Here is a 16,404-nt window from a genome sequence, read left to right on the forward strand (position 1 = left end):
ATTCCCATGCCCTAGCATAGCATCTGGAACATAGTAGGCACTTAACAATTGCTTATTGATTTGAGTTTCCTTCTGGCTCTAACATTCTATGTTCTAGATTCTGAAATGTATGCTGGTATTTCCCCCTTTTCCTCCCTCTTAGGGAGAAAAATAATGTGTGTCTGCCTGAAGGGAGCCATGGTGATGGTTAGGGCTGGTAATTGGGAGAAACAAGGAGAGAGAGAAGGTAAAGACACTGAAGAGTTCTGTTCTCATCTCATGTAGAGGAAACAGCACAGAAAAATGAGACCCATCTTCTCTGAGAGACTATTGTACCAGCTGACTGTGCTTCCTCTGGGCTTGGAAACACCACAAAGATTGGGAGGCATGAGACTTGAGTTTGAATGCTGGCTTTGGCTCTTCCTACTTTGGGGTGTATGGGGTGTTCAGGGAGGATTAGCACTTCTGGTGTGAGGGCTTGCTGAGCCCTTTCCAGGGCTGCTCATCCACCTTTGATGTTCACTTGGCGCCCAACTCTCAGCTGTAGCTCCAAGAAGCTGTAGCATGTGCAGCAGCCACATTGCAGGAAACCATCTTGGCAGACAGGCTAAACCAGGTTGAGGGTAACTGACCAGACCTTGACCAGTCCAGTCTATGAGTTAGGGGAACATCTGCCCCATGCATGTGAAAACTTCTCCCAGCAGGGTGGGCAGATGAGAACAATATGTTTCAATGGTCATGAAGGCAATTGAAGCAGGTGCTTTGGAGGGCTTAGAGCTGGTCAGACATTGAAGACACCAAGGTCATCCACTGCGTCTGGGGCCATCACCATCCTGACTTTTGTCCTGCTTACCATACAAACATTTTGCTGGGTTGGATATGTAAATAAAGACAGAAGTATATATCTGGGCTTTTGGTGTCTGGAGACAGCCTGTGATACAAAGACCACCTAAGTTCTAAGATTTCTTCCTGCTCTGATGCTCTGATGCTCTGTGTTCTATCAATCAATGAACATACATTTATTAAATACTTACTATGTGCCAGGCACTGTGTCAGGACCTAGGGATACAGAGACAAAATGAAACATCCCCTGCCCTCAAGGAGCTTGCATTCTAATAAGGGAAGCAGAATGTACATAGACGAGTATGTATAAACTAAGTTCCTTCCAGCTGTAATATTTTGTGTCCTGTGTTCTAAGGTCCCTTTCATAGGCCTAGAGATAACATTCTAAGGTACCTTCTCATTCCAATACTCTATGTTCCATGTTCCAAGGTTTCTTTCAGATGTAACATTCTGTGTTATATGATCTATGTTCTTCATCTCTGACATTCTATTCTAAATGCCATGCTACAGTAAGCCCTTTCTCCACCCCCACGGATATTCTGTCTCAGCCTCCTCTCCCACCAAAGCTCCCCTTTCCTACTGACCAATATTTTAAAATTATTCTATAGCTCTGAACAAGAGCAAAAAATCATTAGAATTTCCATCAGGGACTTATTTTCATCTGTATTTGCTGAACTCCAGCTTGGGGTCTTTCTAGTCCATTATTTGCGTTTTCTTTGTTACTGACAAGCATTTGAGGGATTAAATTGCCCACGTTTGCTGAGAGCTTGGGACCTCCCACACATTCCTCCAACTGGCCTTCTCTTGTTCACATGTGGTGAAGAGAGGGGAATTATGGGCCCAATTCCAGGTGGCTCTGGAAGCCTAGGAGGGGTGTAGGAGACAGAGGGAGAGACTGGAGGAAGAGGGAGATGGTGAGTGCTGAGGTAAACACATTTAGAGCCAGTTATCCGTGGCAACCTCACTCCCCAAAGGAGGGGAGCTAGCTGGGAAAATACAAAAAGAATATTGAACAAATCCAGTGGAGACAAAGAGCAGCTACCTGGCTAGATAGAGATGCAGCTATGTGCTTCTCTCTCTTCCCTCCCCTCTCTCTTCCTCAGGGGAAGCAATAGGAGGCAAAAAGTCTCACCAGTTTTGAGCATCTAATCATAAGAATTATTCTCCCTTACATTTATGTAGGACTTTCATATCCATTATCTCATTTAATCCTCACAACAGTGCTGTGAAGGAAAAAGGACAGGTGTCATTCTCAGCAACTTAGTACCTCTGTGACCTTGGGCAAGTCTCTTTCTCCTCTATCAGCCTCAGTTTACTCAATGAGGGGGTTGGATGAGACGGTGTCCAAGGGCCCTTTCAGTTCTAAATCTTATGATCTACTTTTTATTACCTGTGTGTCCTTGGATAAGTCGTTTGCTTTATAAACCTTAGTGTGCTAGAGAAATGGGAGCAACAGTGACTAGTACTCAACAAAATATTTCCTTGAACTCCTCCATACTGCTCTTTTCCCAGTGCTCCAGGCAAAGCCACCCTCCAGCCTCCAGTGTGTTCATTTAGCTCCTCACATTCATGTTTTAATGACATCTCTTACTTTACTTGGAAGATAAGCCGGTGGGGATTGCTGGGGCTCTGGTTTGGGAACCTGAAGTATCTATGAAGCTTATTGCTGGGGGCTGGGGTAGGAAGGAAGAAGAGGGGGAGGGGAGGTAGGGAATTAACTATAGAAATAAGATACCAGAGAAAAACTGCCCCTGAAGAATTAGACCAGAGCAGTTAACAAGAAAGCTTAGGTTCTAGGATGGAATGTTAGCTCTACCATGTACTAGCCGTGTGACTTAATGTTCTTTGTTCCATCCTTTCCAGCTCTCATGTCCAGTTTTGACATTTTATGTCCTAAGGTCTTTCCAGCTCTGACATTTTATGTTCTAAAGTCCCTTCTAGCTCTGTTATCTTATATTCTATGTTTTAGAGACCTTCTCAGCTCTAAAGTTTTACATTCTGTAATGGGAAAATTAGGTTCTTATAGTTGCAGTACAGCTGTTGACAGTGGCAGTAGTGGCATGGTCTTGGTGACAGTGGTGTGATAGGAGTTAGGATACCTAGTGGAGAAGGATGCAAGAGTAGACTTGGTGAATTAGTAGGTTTACACATTCAACTAAAGGGTCCTTATGGGGAGGTGCCCTAACAAAAGAGCTTGAAATGTAAAGTAGTCAATCTCATTGACTCTGTTGATCCCCGTATAAGAGTTATGACACTTTCCTCAGGAAAAAGAAGCTGATAGAAGGGTAGTAAACAGGACAAGAGAGATGAAGGTTTGGTGGGAGAGAGAGAATGAATTTTGAATATCTAGAGAAATAATTGGGGGAGAGAGACAGAGAGAACACAGGGGGATGGAGGGAAAGACAGAAAGAGAGAGAAGAGAAAAAGAGGGAGAGAGAACAAAGAAAAGAGAGTAAGGGGGGGAGGGAGAGAGAGAGAAAGTGAGAGAGAAAGAGAATGAGAGTAAGGACAGAGAGGGAAGGAGAGATGGAGAGAGAGATAGGGAGAGAGAAAAAGAGGGAAACAGACAGAGTAAGAGGGAGGGAGGGAGGGAGGGAGGAATTATGTGTAGGCCTGTAGAACAGTGAAGGAATTCCTGGTTTAAGCAAGAAATGCTGGGACTAGAAGTTGAGGAGCATCAAGGCAAAAAAAAGGAACAAGACTGAAATGTGAAGGTTGGGGGGGGGTCAAGTAGCAAGTGACCTTCAGTTTATCCCCCAATTGGAGGGTGACAACCCCAGAGTGGCACTCTAAGTCTGGGCCTACTGTGTAGGGTATGGAACAAGTGGGGTTCATCAGAAGGGATACCTTGACTCTCTAAGAACCCTGAGTTCTTTCCCTTCCTGGAGGCATCCTCAGCCCTAGATAGCATTATATGTTGGAAGTTACTGTACGTATCCTTGGAGGACAGTGGGTCCTACTGAAAAGGTAAACTTTCTAGACTATCACTGGGCTTTTGTATGACTCATTTCTGAAATCTATGTTGAGAATTTTCCTGTGAACTTGTTCTGTATTTCATGCTTTGGTAGCCTGTTTGCAAGAGAACTGAAAACACTTAGCCAAATGCAGATTTTCCCAGGGGTTATCCTAGGATAGAGCCAAAGAGAATTAATTGTTGAGAAGACTCAGATTATCTTGGGCTCGGATATAAGTTCAAAGTTACTTTCCTGGAGTTCTTGAGCATGGGTTATGGTTCTCTTTTTTGTAGTCCCTTCCAGTTTTGATGCCCCAGATTCCTCCTGTATCTGATAGTCTATGTTCTGTGTATCCTAAAGTCCTTTCCACCTCTGGCAGTCTGTGTTCTAGTCTAAGGTGCTTTTAAACTCTACTGTTCTCTGTTCTATATTGAAAGGTCCCTTCCACCTCTGACATTCTATGATCCTATGAAGGTCTCACAAAAGCTTATAGCTGTAGAGCAGAGACCTGAAAACATAAATCATGAATTCAATTTAAATCCAACAGTATTGCAGTCTGGAGGATTAACAAAAAAGGGTTCCCTGCCCTCCAAGACATGTAGTCTTCACTGGGAGACTAGATCTGCAAACAAGAAACAATCAGAGTCTGCTACGTTAGACAATGAAGTGCTAAAATGAATAAATTCAAGCCTTCAAAAGACAAATTATAAATTCAGACAATGAGGCAGTATAATGACAAGCACCCCTGAGCTCTGTAATTAAACCACTGTATGACCTTTGAGTTGGACACAACTGAAATGACTCAACAACAACAACAATGACCTTGGTCAAGTCTCTTTCCTTCTATGGACCTCTTTTTCCCCATCTGTGAAACAAGGAGGTTGGACTTGATAATTTTTAAGGGCCCTTCCAGTTCTAACAGTCTATAGTGACATACTCAAAATGTCAGAGTTCAAAGGGACCTTGGAACATAGAATATTAAAGTTGGGAAAGTCCTTAGAGACTGTTAAGTCCGATCTCTTTATTTTACAGAGAGGAAAGTGAGGTCCAGAGAAGGAAAGCAACTTCTATGATTCTAAATGCTAAGGATGTTCTGGGCTGTTTGGGAAAAGGGTCATATATGCTAAAGTAAATGCTAAGGATATTTTGGGTGGGATAGAGGAGGAAGGGAGAGAAAGAAAGGGGTAAGTGGAAAGAGAGAGAGAGAGAGAGAGAGAGAGAGAGAGAGAGAGAGAGAGAGAGAGAGAGTAACTGAGACTGTAGGCTAGAGTTATGCTGGAGAGTTGGTCATAACCTTCTCCAGAAGAGATCATCTGGATGAATTCTAATTGGCCTTAAAGTCAGTGGTCCTGGGTTCAAGTTTTCTTGTTGACAGATACTAGTTGTGTGGCCATGGACAAATCATTTAACTTCTCAGTGGCCCCCAGACAGTCTTTAAGGCTGTTCTTATAGAGGAGTTGTTGACCTACATTGATGAAAGGACTTTCCCAGAAGATGAAATCACAGGTTTGAATAAAAAATGAACTTTAAAAAACAGATTAGCCAAATGGAACATCAAACATCAAGAATCCAGTTCATTTACTTCTGTAGTCACTACTCTTTAAAGCCTTCCCTCTCACTTACCCAGTTCTCCATTTCTCAGTTCTCCCTGTTTGTGAGATCCCTCTTCTCCTCTCCTCATCTCACAACCACTTGACATCATACTTATTATTTCCTTTCTATTTCTAGCCTCTAGAGATGATCCTCCTCCTCACCAAGGTCAATCTTTCCATGTAAACCCTTGACCTTCTCCTGTCTTCTTCAGTAGATTCCACCACGATCATTCCCCCTTTCTCTAATCTCCGATCTTTCCCTATCTACTGGTTCCTCATCTATTACCCCCAAACATGTCAATCCTTAAAAAAATTCTCACTAGATCCCATCATCCCTGATGGGATCTATCTTACTATATTTGTCCCTTTCTCAAATTCCCTGAAAAAAGCACCTACTTTCAATGCCTCTATTTTCTCCCTGTCTTCTAAATTTCCTATGATATGTCTTGTGACTTCATTAGTCAAATGAAACTTCTCTCTCCAAATTTACCAATGATCTCTTTTTAATTAAATTTTTTTCAATTGATGAAACTCCTCCTTCTGTCTCCCCCCACTTCCTCTTCTTCCACTCAGAAGAAAAACAAAACTCCTTTTACAAACAAATATGGTCAAGCAAAACAAATTCCTCTATTGACCATATCCAATAAAATGTGTCAATCTGTGCTTTGAGTCCATCACCTTTCTGTCAGAAGGTGCTTAAAATGTTTCATCATCAATCCTTTCTGGAATCATGATTGGTCAATGTATTGATCAGAATTCTCAAGTCTTTCAAAGTTGTTTGTCTTTACCATAATGCTGATGTAGTATAAATTGTTCTGGTTCTGTTCATTTCTGTCTGTATCATCAGTGATCTCTTATTTGCTGAATCCAATGACATTTTCTCAATCCACGTGCTTCTTGACCTCTCTGCATTTAACACTACTCACCTTTCTCTTTTCCTGGATGGTCTCTCCTCTATGGGTTTTGGAGAAACTTCTCTCCTTTGGTTCTCTTACCTGTCTGACTGCTGCTTCGCACTTTCCTTTTCTGGTAAAGGAAAGGACACCCTCCATGTCACAGCCACTAACTGTAAATATGCTACCAAGGCTCTATCCTGGGTCCTTTTCTTTTTTTCATTTACGCTTCCACACTGGTGATCTCATCAGCCTCCATGGATCTAATTATAATTTAGTTATTATCTCTTCCCTGATGACTACCAGATCTCTTTCCTGCCCTAGTCTCTCTCCTGAGCACTAGTCCTACATCACACCCCATCTATTTGATATTTTTTACTGGATGTCCCATAGATTTCTCAAAACTAGCATGTTCAAAGCAGATCCCATTATACCTCATCCCCAACACACCCCTCTCCCTGATTTCCCAATTACTGTCAAGGGCACCACCATCCTTCAGTTACCCAAGTAGTCAGGCTGTGTCCTCTTCAACTCTTCACTCTCACTCATCCCTCATATTTAGTGAGTTTTCAAGTCTTGTCAGCTCTGCCTCTCATACACATTCCCTTCTATCCACTTATACAGTCACCATGCTAATTTGGGCATTGCTCGAATCTGATCTTACAGTAGCCTCCTATTTGGTGTCCCTCCTTCCAGTCTCTCCTCACTCCATTCCATTTGCCACATAGCCAATTAAGTTATTTTCTTAGAATTTGAGGTCTGACCATCATATATATTCTAGTCAATAAATTCCAGTGGTTCCCTGTTGCCTCAAGGATCAAATATAAATTCCTCTCTTTAGCATTTAAAGCTCTTTATAACATGGCCCCTTTCCAGGCGTCTCACACATTATTTCCCTCCATGTACTCTTGCAGTCCAGCTGTACTGGCTGGCCCACTTGCTGTTCTTTACACACAACCTGCTGTCTCCTGTCTTCTTGCTTTTGCTCTTGCGCTTTTTACTCTCCCGTGTCCAGAAGGCACTCCCTCCTCACCTCTCCTCTTGGAATCTTGGGTTTCTTGCAGGAGTCAGCAGAAGGACCCCCTTCTCCATGGAGCCCTTCCTGACTACCCCTGCCCCCCGGCTGCCAGGACCTTTCTCCAAATTACCTCGTATTCACTTGGTATATATTCTACATGTTCTTGTGTATGCATTTCTCTCTCTGGATAGAATGTAAGCTTCCTGAAAGCAGGATTTTTTTTTGTCTTTGTATCTCCAGGGAGAAGCAGAATGGGTAATGGAAAGAGAACTGTCCTTGAAGCAAGAAGGCTGGAACTCAAGTCCTGCCTCTGACACATGCTGGCTGTGTGACCCTGGGTAAGTTGGCATTCTAGGTGTTATAGGTAACCAGTAGTATGAGTTGAAAAGAAGGTGTTAACCTGATTGGAAGAATGAGTTTCCTCATCCAGGAGATGCCTGTACCAATGAAATCATAGATCAAATCCCTACCAAGGTGTCTGGAACACTGTAGATACTTTGTTGGTGTTGAGTTGTTTCAGTTGCATCTGACTCTCCATGACCCTATTTGGGATTTTTTTTGGCAAAGACACTGGAGTGGTTTGCCATTTCCTTCTTCAGCTCATTTTACAGATGAGGAAACTGAGTCAAACAGGGATTAAATAACTTGCCCAGGATCACACAGCTAGTAAGTATTTGAGGTCTGATTTGAACTCAGGTCCTCCTGACTCCAGGGCTGGTGTTCCATCCACTGTGCTACCTAGCTGCCCCAATAGGCACTTAGTAAATGCTTATTAATTGATTAGTTGTCATTTGATTATCTGTATGACTTAGGATAGTTCATTTACCCTCTCTAGACTTCAGTTTCCTCATCCGTAACATTAGAGAATTGTACCATATAGACTTTAAGGTCCCTTCCAGCTCTAAGTCCTATGATCCCATGATTTTCCAAACCAATTAAGAATAAATGCTTGTTGAATTTGAGTGATGGCCCCTCCTTGATAGGGAGCTACTACTCTTATAATAATAACAGTGACAATAGAAACAATAGCAACAACAACCCAGTGAGCTAGCTGGTGGTGTGGTATAAAGAATGTTGGCTTTGGAGTTGGAATGCCTGTGTTAAAATCCTGGCTTTAGGGGCAGCTGGGTTGCTCAGTGGATAGAGCATTGGCCCTGAAGTCAGGAGGACCTGAGTTCAAATCCGGTCTCAGACCAAACACTTGACACTTGCTAGCTGTGTGACCCTGGGCAAGTCACTTAACCCCAATTGCCTTAAAAAAAATTTTTTTTTTAAATCCTGGCTCTGTCACTTCCTACCTGTATGACCTTGGACAAGTCATGTAACTTCTCTTGGCCTCAGTTTTCTAATCTCAAAATGATAGAATTAGACCAGATGACTTCTGAGGTTACTAGCAGCTCTAAATATAGGCTCTTCTATGATTCCCATTTTACAGGTGAAGAAAATGAAGGTCGGGGAGAAGGGACTTATTCAGGGGCAATACAACTAATAAGGAGCAGACACAGGATTAGATCACAAGTTCTCTGACTCTAAATGTCGTGCATGCACATTCAGTTTTCCTGACTCACCACAGCCTCTTCCAAAGTTAAGATTTCCACCCCCAAGTGCTTGATCAAATCCCTGATCCTCTCACCCCCGATCCAGCCCACCCCAGCAGCTCAGCATCCTGGTGCTACCTGTTCATGTGCTTGGAACCACGTTTAAACTCACTCCCCCCACCCCAAACTGTAGCACTGAAGCTGTTCAAATGGGCTACAAAAAGTAAGGGCATGGCACAAGCCTTTAAACAGATTGTCATCAAGGGCAGGGACAATCAGATTTCCTATCAGCCCTCACCTCCCCTGCTGACACAGCCCTCCCTTCTCCCAGTTCCTTCCTTTTCTCCTTTCAGTCCCTCTCTCCATCCAAACACATACCTCTCCCTTTCCATCCTCTTCCCCCACTCCCTCTTAGCCCCTCTACTCTCTTCATTTTCTCCCCTTATCAATGCCTTTTTCCATGCCATCCCCATCTCTCTCTCTCTCTCTCTCTCGTTCTTTCTCTCTGTTCTCTCTCTTCTTTTATCCATCCTCTTTTCATTCCTTCCATCCCCCTGTTCCCCTACTCTTTCATTCAGTCCAACACTTCTCCCTTCTTCTACTCCTTTCATGCTAGAAGATCTCAAAGGCCCCTTCGAGCTCTAAATACTACGTTCCTATAATTCCTCCCCTTTTTAGCACCCCCACCTCCTCCTCCTCCCTGGCCCTCCTCCTCTATTTTCAGACCCTTCACACACCCCTCCCTTTCTGATCCTTTCTTCCTCCCATATCAGAATTCTCTCCCTTCAGTTTCTTATACACTTTCTCCTTCCTCCTTCCTTTCAATCAACCCAACTTGCACCTTTTCCTACACCCACCCCTTCCTCTTTTGTCACCTCTGCCCCCAGCTACCAACTCCGTAGACTAATTCACACTGAGGTGTTAATGACTCAATGTGTGACTGGTCCCTGGAGTATTTGCGTTTTTGAGAGAGGACCAGAGAAAAAGCTTTAGGCAAGCAGAGGAAGGATGAAATTTTAGCTAACAGAGTCAGGCAGTGGGGGAGCTGTCCATTGTGCTCCATATCATACCACGTAGGCAGCTTGTTATTCTGCCTATCCCTAAGGCCAGCCCTGAATGCAGCCAGAATCCACCTGAGAGACAAAGAAACCTATATCCATTTCTTTTCCCCAAGGACTGTACCTAAGAGTCCATTCCAATGGCCTAGAATTCCAGTTCAGGTTTGCATTTTCCCTTATTCTTAGTGAATGAATCAGGAATGCAAGGAGGCAGCTGACTCTCATATCAGTTTTCCAACTGCCTTTAAAAAAATCCTGGTGTCCTAGAGTTATAAGGGACCTTGGAGGATATCTAGGCCAATACCCTCTCTGAACAGAGATCCCCTCCTTTCAATAAGCCTTCTTGACAGGAGGGTCATTCAGCCTCTGCTCACACTTTTCTAATGGCAGGGAACTCACTACCTCTCCAGGTAGCCCATTCCAATTCTATATGTCAAATTGAAACCTACCTCTCTGCATCCTTCTCCTGACTGCCCCTAGCTCTGCCTTCTGGGGACAAGCAGGTCAATCCCTCTTTCACATGACAAGCCTTCAAAAACTTGAAGGCAGCAATATCCTTGTCTTCTCCAGATGAAACATATCCAATTCCTTCAAGAATTCCTCCTCTGGGATGATTTCCTGTCCCCTTGCCATTCTGGGTACCCCCTCTAGATGGACTCCAACTTGTCAATGTCCTTCAAATGTGATATTCAGAATCAGACATAAATGCCAGGTGTGGTCTGCAAAAGAGAGCAGTACTGTTTCATTCTTGACCCACCTTCATTTCTGTTAATGTGGTCCAAGTTTGTGTAATCTGTGGCCTGGAGTCCCAAGCCCTGGGTTTGCATATACCAGGTTCAGTCTAGGGGAGCTGCCCCCCAGATCACATCTCTCTGGCTCATTTTGCCCCCTCCCAGAGTTAAGTTTTGGGAATCTTAGAATATAGTCAGATCTGAAAAGGGGGTACAGCTCCTGTGTGAGCACTTAGAGTATTAATGTATATCAGATATAGGACAGCCTCTTTTTCATCCCACAGAAAATGTAAAACAATAAAAAGTAATTTTTTAAAAGTCCATAACAATCAAGAGATTCCCCTTCCCCTTTGTAAATCCTCCTTTCTATTCCAGTGACTTATACAAGTCTCCAGCTTCATATGGTACTACCCTCAGGGTTTGTACTTCTCCAGAAGAGAAATGAATTTTGAGTTGTTAGAGAGAAGCTGGTATAATCAAATAAGTCCCACCTTCTCTCCCAGTGACCCACATAAAATGTGTGGTGTAATAGAAAGGGTGCTGGGTTTGGATTCAGAGAACCTGGGTTCAAATACTGACTGTGCTACTAATTATCTCTATGACTTTGGGCAAGTCATATAACTTCTCAGAGTTCTGCTTCTTTATCTTTAAAATGATGAAGGTTGACTAGACAACCTCTAAGTTGTATCTAAACCTATGATGCTATGATCCTATGGTTTCCCTTGCAGGAGAAATGGACTTGGAATTGCTACAGGGTTGACCCCTTACATTCTGATGAGTTTCACATCCATCATAAAGAGCTAGCTAAAGGCCCCCAGTCTGATAGTGCCACCCTAAGAATCTGTACTTTTTCTGGGAAGGGGAATGAACTTGGATTTGCTAGAGAGACAGCCCCCTTATTGCACCATCTAAATAACTCATGCTAAACAAAAATCAGTTTTATTCCTCCTTATCTGAAGTGCCTGAATGGTATAATGGCCAGAGTGCTGGATTGGGGTCAAGAAAACCTGGGTTTAAATACTGCCTCAGACATTTATTAGTGGTGTGACCTGGGTAAGTCATTGTATTTCTTTGGGACTTAGTTTCCCTCATTGACAAAATAAAGGGGTTGGAGCCTCTAACTACTAAGGCCCCTTCCATTTCTTAATCAGTGATTCTACGTTCAAGGCATTAGGGCCACACACTCAATCCTCAGTTCACAGACTCGTCTAGTAGGCTGGGATTTGGGGAACTCCCACCATGGGGTAGGAGCACAGGGTAAAATCAAGGTCTTGTGTCTTCTTTTTATGGTGCTATCTTCAGGTCCAGGTGCTTGATCCTTGATCCAGGAATTCTAGTCATTCCTCCAGGAGATTTGGATTCAAGAACTCCCACCATTGGGCCATGTGGTCCCTCTCTCCATGGCAGCCATTTCTCAGGCTGAGATATTACGGCATTGCCTCTCCACAGCTAAGTCCAGGAACTTGGGACTCTTGACATTCTGCCATTGCCTCTCCATGGTCATGGTATCTCTAGGCCTAGATAAAGGGCCTTGTGGATGGTCTCCAGGAGGGTGTGGTGATATGCAGGTTTCACATCTGATTCTGGGTCTCTTTGTCTGATTTCTTTTATAGGCCTTGTACAAAGGGTGCCTCAAAGTCATAGTAGTGTAAACCAAGCAAATTAACCTCCAGTTCTTAGGCTTAATCTCTCAAAATAGATAAGGTAATAGGTTGATAAGTATTGAGGTCTAGGTTACTTCCCAGGTCTCATCCATGAATATCTTCAATCATCTCAAAGAGATGTCAATAAGTATTTCCATGCCTTCCATAGGCAGATATTATCAAAGTCCTTTCACTTACTCAATTGCTCCAAGGTAAAATGAGATTTTTAATTACTACATAGGAAATTATGAATCTAACTTAGAGGCATAATTGGGTCTTCTTCACATCAAAGTCCCAAATAACATCCTTATCACTTTAAGTCACAGAGGTTCTTCATCTTTTAGGTGCCATGGACCACTGTCTGGTGAAGCCTATGGACTCCTTTTCAGAATAATGTTTTAATGAACAAAATAAAACTAATAGTATTACAAAATAAATAAATTATATTGAAATAAAGTTATAAAAATATTTTTAAAACAAGTTTATGGATTTCAGGTCAGTACTTCAAGACTTCATTAAAGTGACCTTCATTATAGGCTCTTTATAGAATGTAAATTCCTTGTAGGCAGAGCCTTCACTAGGGGAGAAAGGAAAGGGAAAGGAATAAACATTTATTTAGTGCCTACTATGTACAGGTACTGTGCCAAGCACCTTTAAAAATATTACTCATTTGATACTCCCAACAAAACTGAGAGGTAGGTGCTATCATTGTCACCATTTTACAATTGAGGAAACCAAAGCAAAAAGATGTTAAGTGACTTACCCAGGGTCACACAGCTATTAAATGTCTAAGGTTAGATTTTAACTCAAGTCTTCCTAACTCCAGGCTCTATCCACTGTACCACCAGATGCCTTAGCTTACTACCTGACACATAGTAAACAATAAATGCTTGCAGACTGATCAGTTGATCAATCCTCTGCAATTATGTTAAATTTTTTTTTTGTAGCAATATCACAGTATTAACTTATGTTGGACTTGAAGTACATCAAGAACTCCTGGTATTTGTCACTGTAACTGTTGCCTCCTGCACCCTGGATTGTGCCATTGATTTTTTGCCCCCAGATGTAGGATTTAACATTTATCCTGTTCAATTTCATCTCAAGCCCTTGTGTCACCTTTTATGTACATGCCCAATATATGGGATGTATCTCTTAGCAGGACTTTGAGCTGAAGAGCATTTAAAAAAAATGACTAATGATGCAGTAGACTATCACAAATTGGTGAGTACACAGGAAAGCCACCATTAGACCAAGGCTTAGGAAACCCCTTACCTACTTTTATAGTAATATGCCTGTAGAGATACCAAGAGTAAAATGCCTATTCCTTTGCATTACTATAGAATGTAAGCTCTTTGAAGGCAGGAGCTGTTTCATTTTTGTTTTTTTGTGTCCCCAGGACCTATCAGGTTGCTCTTCACTTAGCAGGTGCTTAAGAAATGTTTGGATTTAATAATAATGATTTTAAGTAGTCTTGAATAAATCAAATGTACCTATGTGGATCATGATCAGAAACTGCCAGTGTCTCACCATTGCCTAGCAAACAGCTCTAGCTGTCAAAGGCCTTCACAGTTCAGTGCCAACCTACCTTTTCAGACTTATGTATCTCCTACTGCTGCCCCTTGTGTACTCTGTTCTCTGCCCCTCCCCCATTCTCCTTCTGTCTTCTTTTGTCTGTCTGCTTTTGTTTGTCACCCATTAATGAAATAAACTAACTCCTTATCATTGTCTGTTAAGTTTCCTCACTTCCTTTAAGGCCTAACTCACACACCACTTCAATTCAAAGTAAACATTTATTAAGCTCCTACTATGTACCAGACTCTGTGCTAGTTACCTAGGCAACAATGAAAAACAACACATGTTCCCTGCCCTCAAGGAGCTTACAGTCTAATGAAGGGGAGAGAGGTACGCACAAATAAGTATCATAAAGGTAGATTGTGATAGCAGGAAAAGAGAGGTCCAGACAAACAAAGCACTGTAGCTTGAAGATATGAGGTGAGAACCCTTTCAGTGGGAAGGATTGGTGAACATCGCATGGGGGAGGTTATGGCTGATCTGGGCCTTGAAGGAAGAGAAGGATTTCAAAAGTCAAAGAGGAAATACAGGAAGTCAATTCATAAGTAAATGCACAGAGGTAAGAGGGCTCATGGACTAGATATGGGAACAGCTACTAATCCAAATTGGCTGGAATATAGAGTGCTGGAGGGGAGCAATGTGAAATAAAGCCAGAGGGCTGCAGATTTCTGTTTTATTCTATAGGAAACAGGGAACCATTGAGGGTCTTTGAGTAAGAGAATGACATTGTTGTACCTATGAAAGATTATTTTGGCAGCTGTGTGAAGGATGTGTTGAAAGTAAGAGATACTAAAGGTAGGGAGACCAGTGAGGAAGCTATGATAATAGTTATTATAATATCTCCAAGGGAGAGATGAAGATGGCCTAAACTGGGGGTGGGGGTGGAGGGTAATTAGCATATAGAGATTCCATGATGCCTTTCATGAGCCCTCTGCCCTCAAGTGATCTGGGCCTTTGTGTCACATTTGGACCTTCCCTGTATCACATTTAATTGGATATATGTCTTTCTTCTCATTAGACTACAAGCTTCTTGAGGGCTACAACTGTGTCATATTTTTGTATTCCCTGAGCTCAGCATGCAGCCCCATACATGCTTAACACTTAATTGACATTTGCTGAATGGAATTGACTTCAATTGAATGCATACCCCAAAAAGCTCACATGTAAGGGCAGAGATGAACTCCTGCACCTTCCTACCTCAGGGAGAAACAGAATTACATATCATTTCCTAGGTGCTCCCACAAACATATAGAGCCAGGCATGGTCTTCAAGAGCTGCATTATAGAAAGTCACGTGGTATTGGGAGAGCCAGGAAACCACCGACCACATCCAACATTCTAATGGACAGACGGAACAAATGACACGGGAGAGAAGCCAGATGTGGCCAGATGTGTAAAATAAACAATCTCCCTCCAAAGGGCAGAAGAGTAATACCAGGCCCTAAACTCATCTGATGCCAGCTAGAGGAAGTAGGCGTGGGCCCAGCCCAGTGCAAAGACAGACAGACGGAGGGAAAGGGATGGAGGGTGAGATGGATGGGCCCCATCAGGCTTACTCAAGTGAAGAGATGCAAACAGATGGTCTCATTAAAGATGTCTAAAGAAACAAACTGGCAGGAGGAAAGCAGAAGCTCCAAGCCGGGTGGGAAGTAATCCAAGACAGGACTTATTTGCAGCTGGGGTGCCTTCTCTGGGCCTTGGTTTCTTCCCTCTTTCCATTTTAGGCATCGGTTGTAGGATACCCAGGGAGAAATTATAGGATCACAGAATCATATGATTTATTGCTAGAAGAATAGGAATATTTAGTTCAATCCTTTCATTTTACAGATCAAGAAACTGAGGCCTAAAGATTAGAATTGACTTCCCTGAGGTCACCCAGGTGGTAAACAGTATACCACAGGAGAAATATAGACTCGTATGACTTAACCTGGAAGGGATCTTTAAGATCATCTAATCCAACTTCCACTTTATTTATTTATTTATTTATTTTAACAGGTGAGGATACCTAAGGTTAAGAGCGATTAAGTAATTTGCCTAAGGTCACACAACTTTTAAATAGTAGAGCCAAGATTCAAACTTGGATTTTTTGTTCCACAGACAGTGACTTTTCTACTTTGTTGGTCTACCCTGTATGAAAAGGAAGCAAAAACATTGCTATGACCACGGCCAAGATGAGCCCTGGAGCTCATTGGTAGTTTAAAAGAAATAATGTTCTGATCCCCTTGAGATTTCCAGGGCATGATTGTCATGTGAGCCCTTCTGATGCCTTCGTGTCTTAGGAAATCCAAACTTGCCCTGAACACGGTCTCCTTCCTCACATTTAGCAATGCTGGGCTCCTCCTGGTTGCCTGGGAACCTCACTTAAAGCTTTGAACTAACCCCAGTGAGACATGCTTCTCTCTGCTGAAACAGGTAAAGCTTAACACTATCTGGGTTCCATACAGCTGAAATTCCTGAGTCTGGAAAGGACTGTGGGTGGGAAAAAATACTATTTATTTGCAGAGTTTCAAGACTGCAAGAGGCCTCGGAACATAGAGTTCTCTGTGAAATGAGGGGATTAGACTTGGGCCCAAAATAAAAAATA

The sequence above is a fragment of the Vombatus ursinus genome, unplaced genomic scaffold (assembly GCF_900497805.2).
Source record: "Vombatus ursinus unplaced genomic scaffold, bare-nosed wombat genome assembly UNPS02014785.1, whole genome shotgun sequence".
NCBI classification, from domain to species: Eukaryota; Metazoa; Chordata; class Mammalia; order Diprotodontia; family Vombatidae; genus Vombatus; species Vombatus ursinus.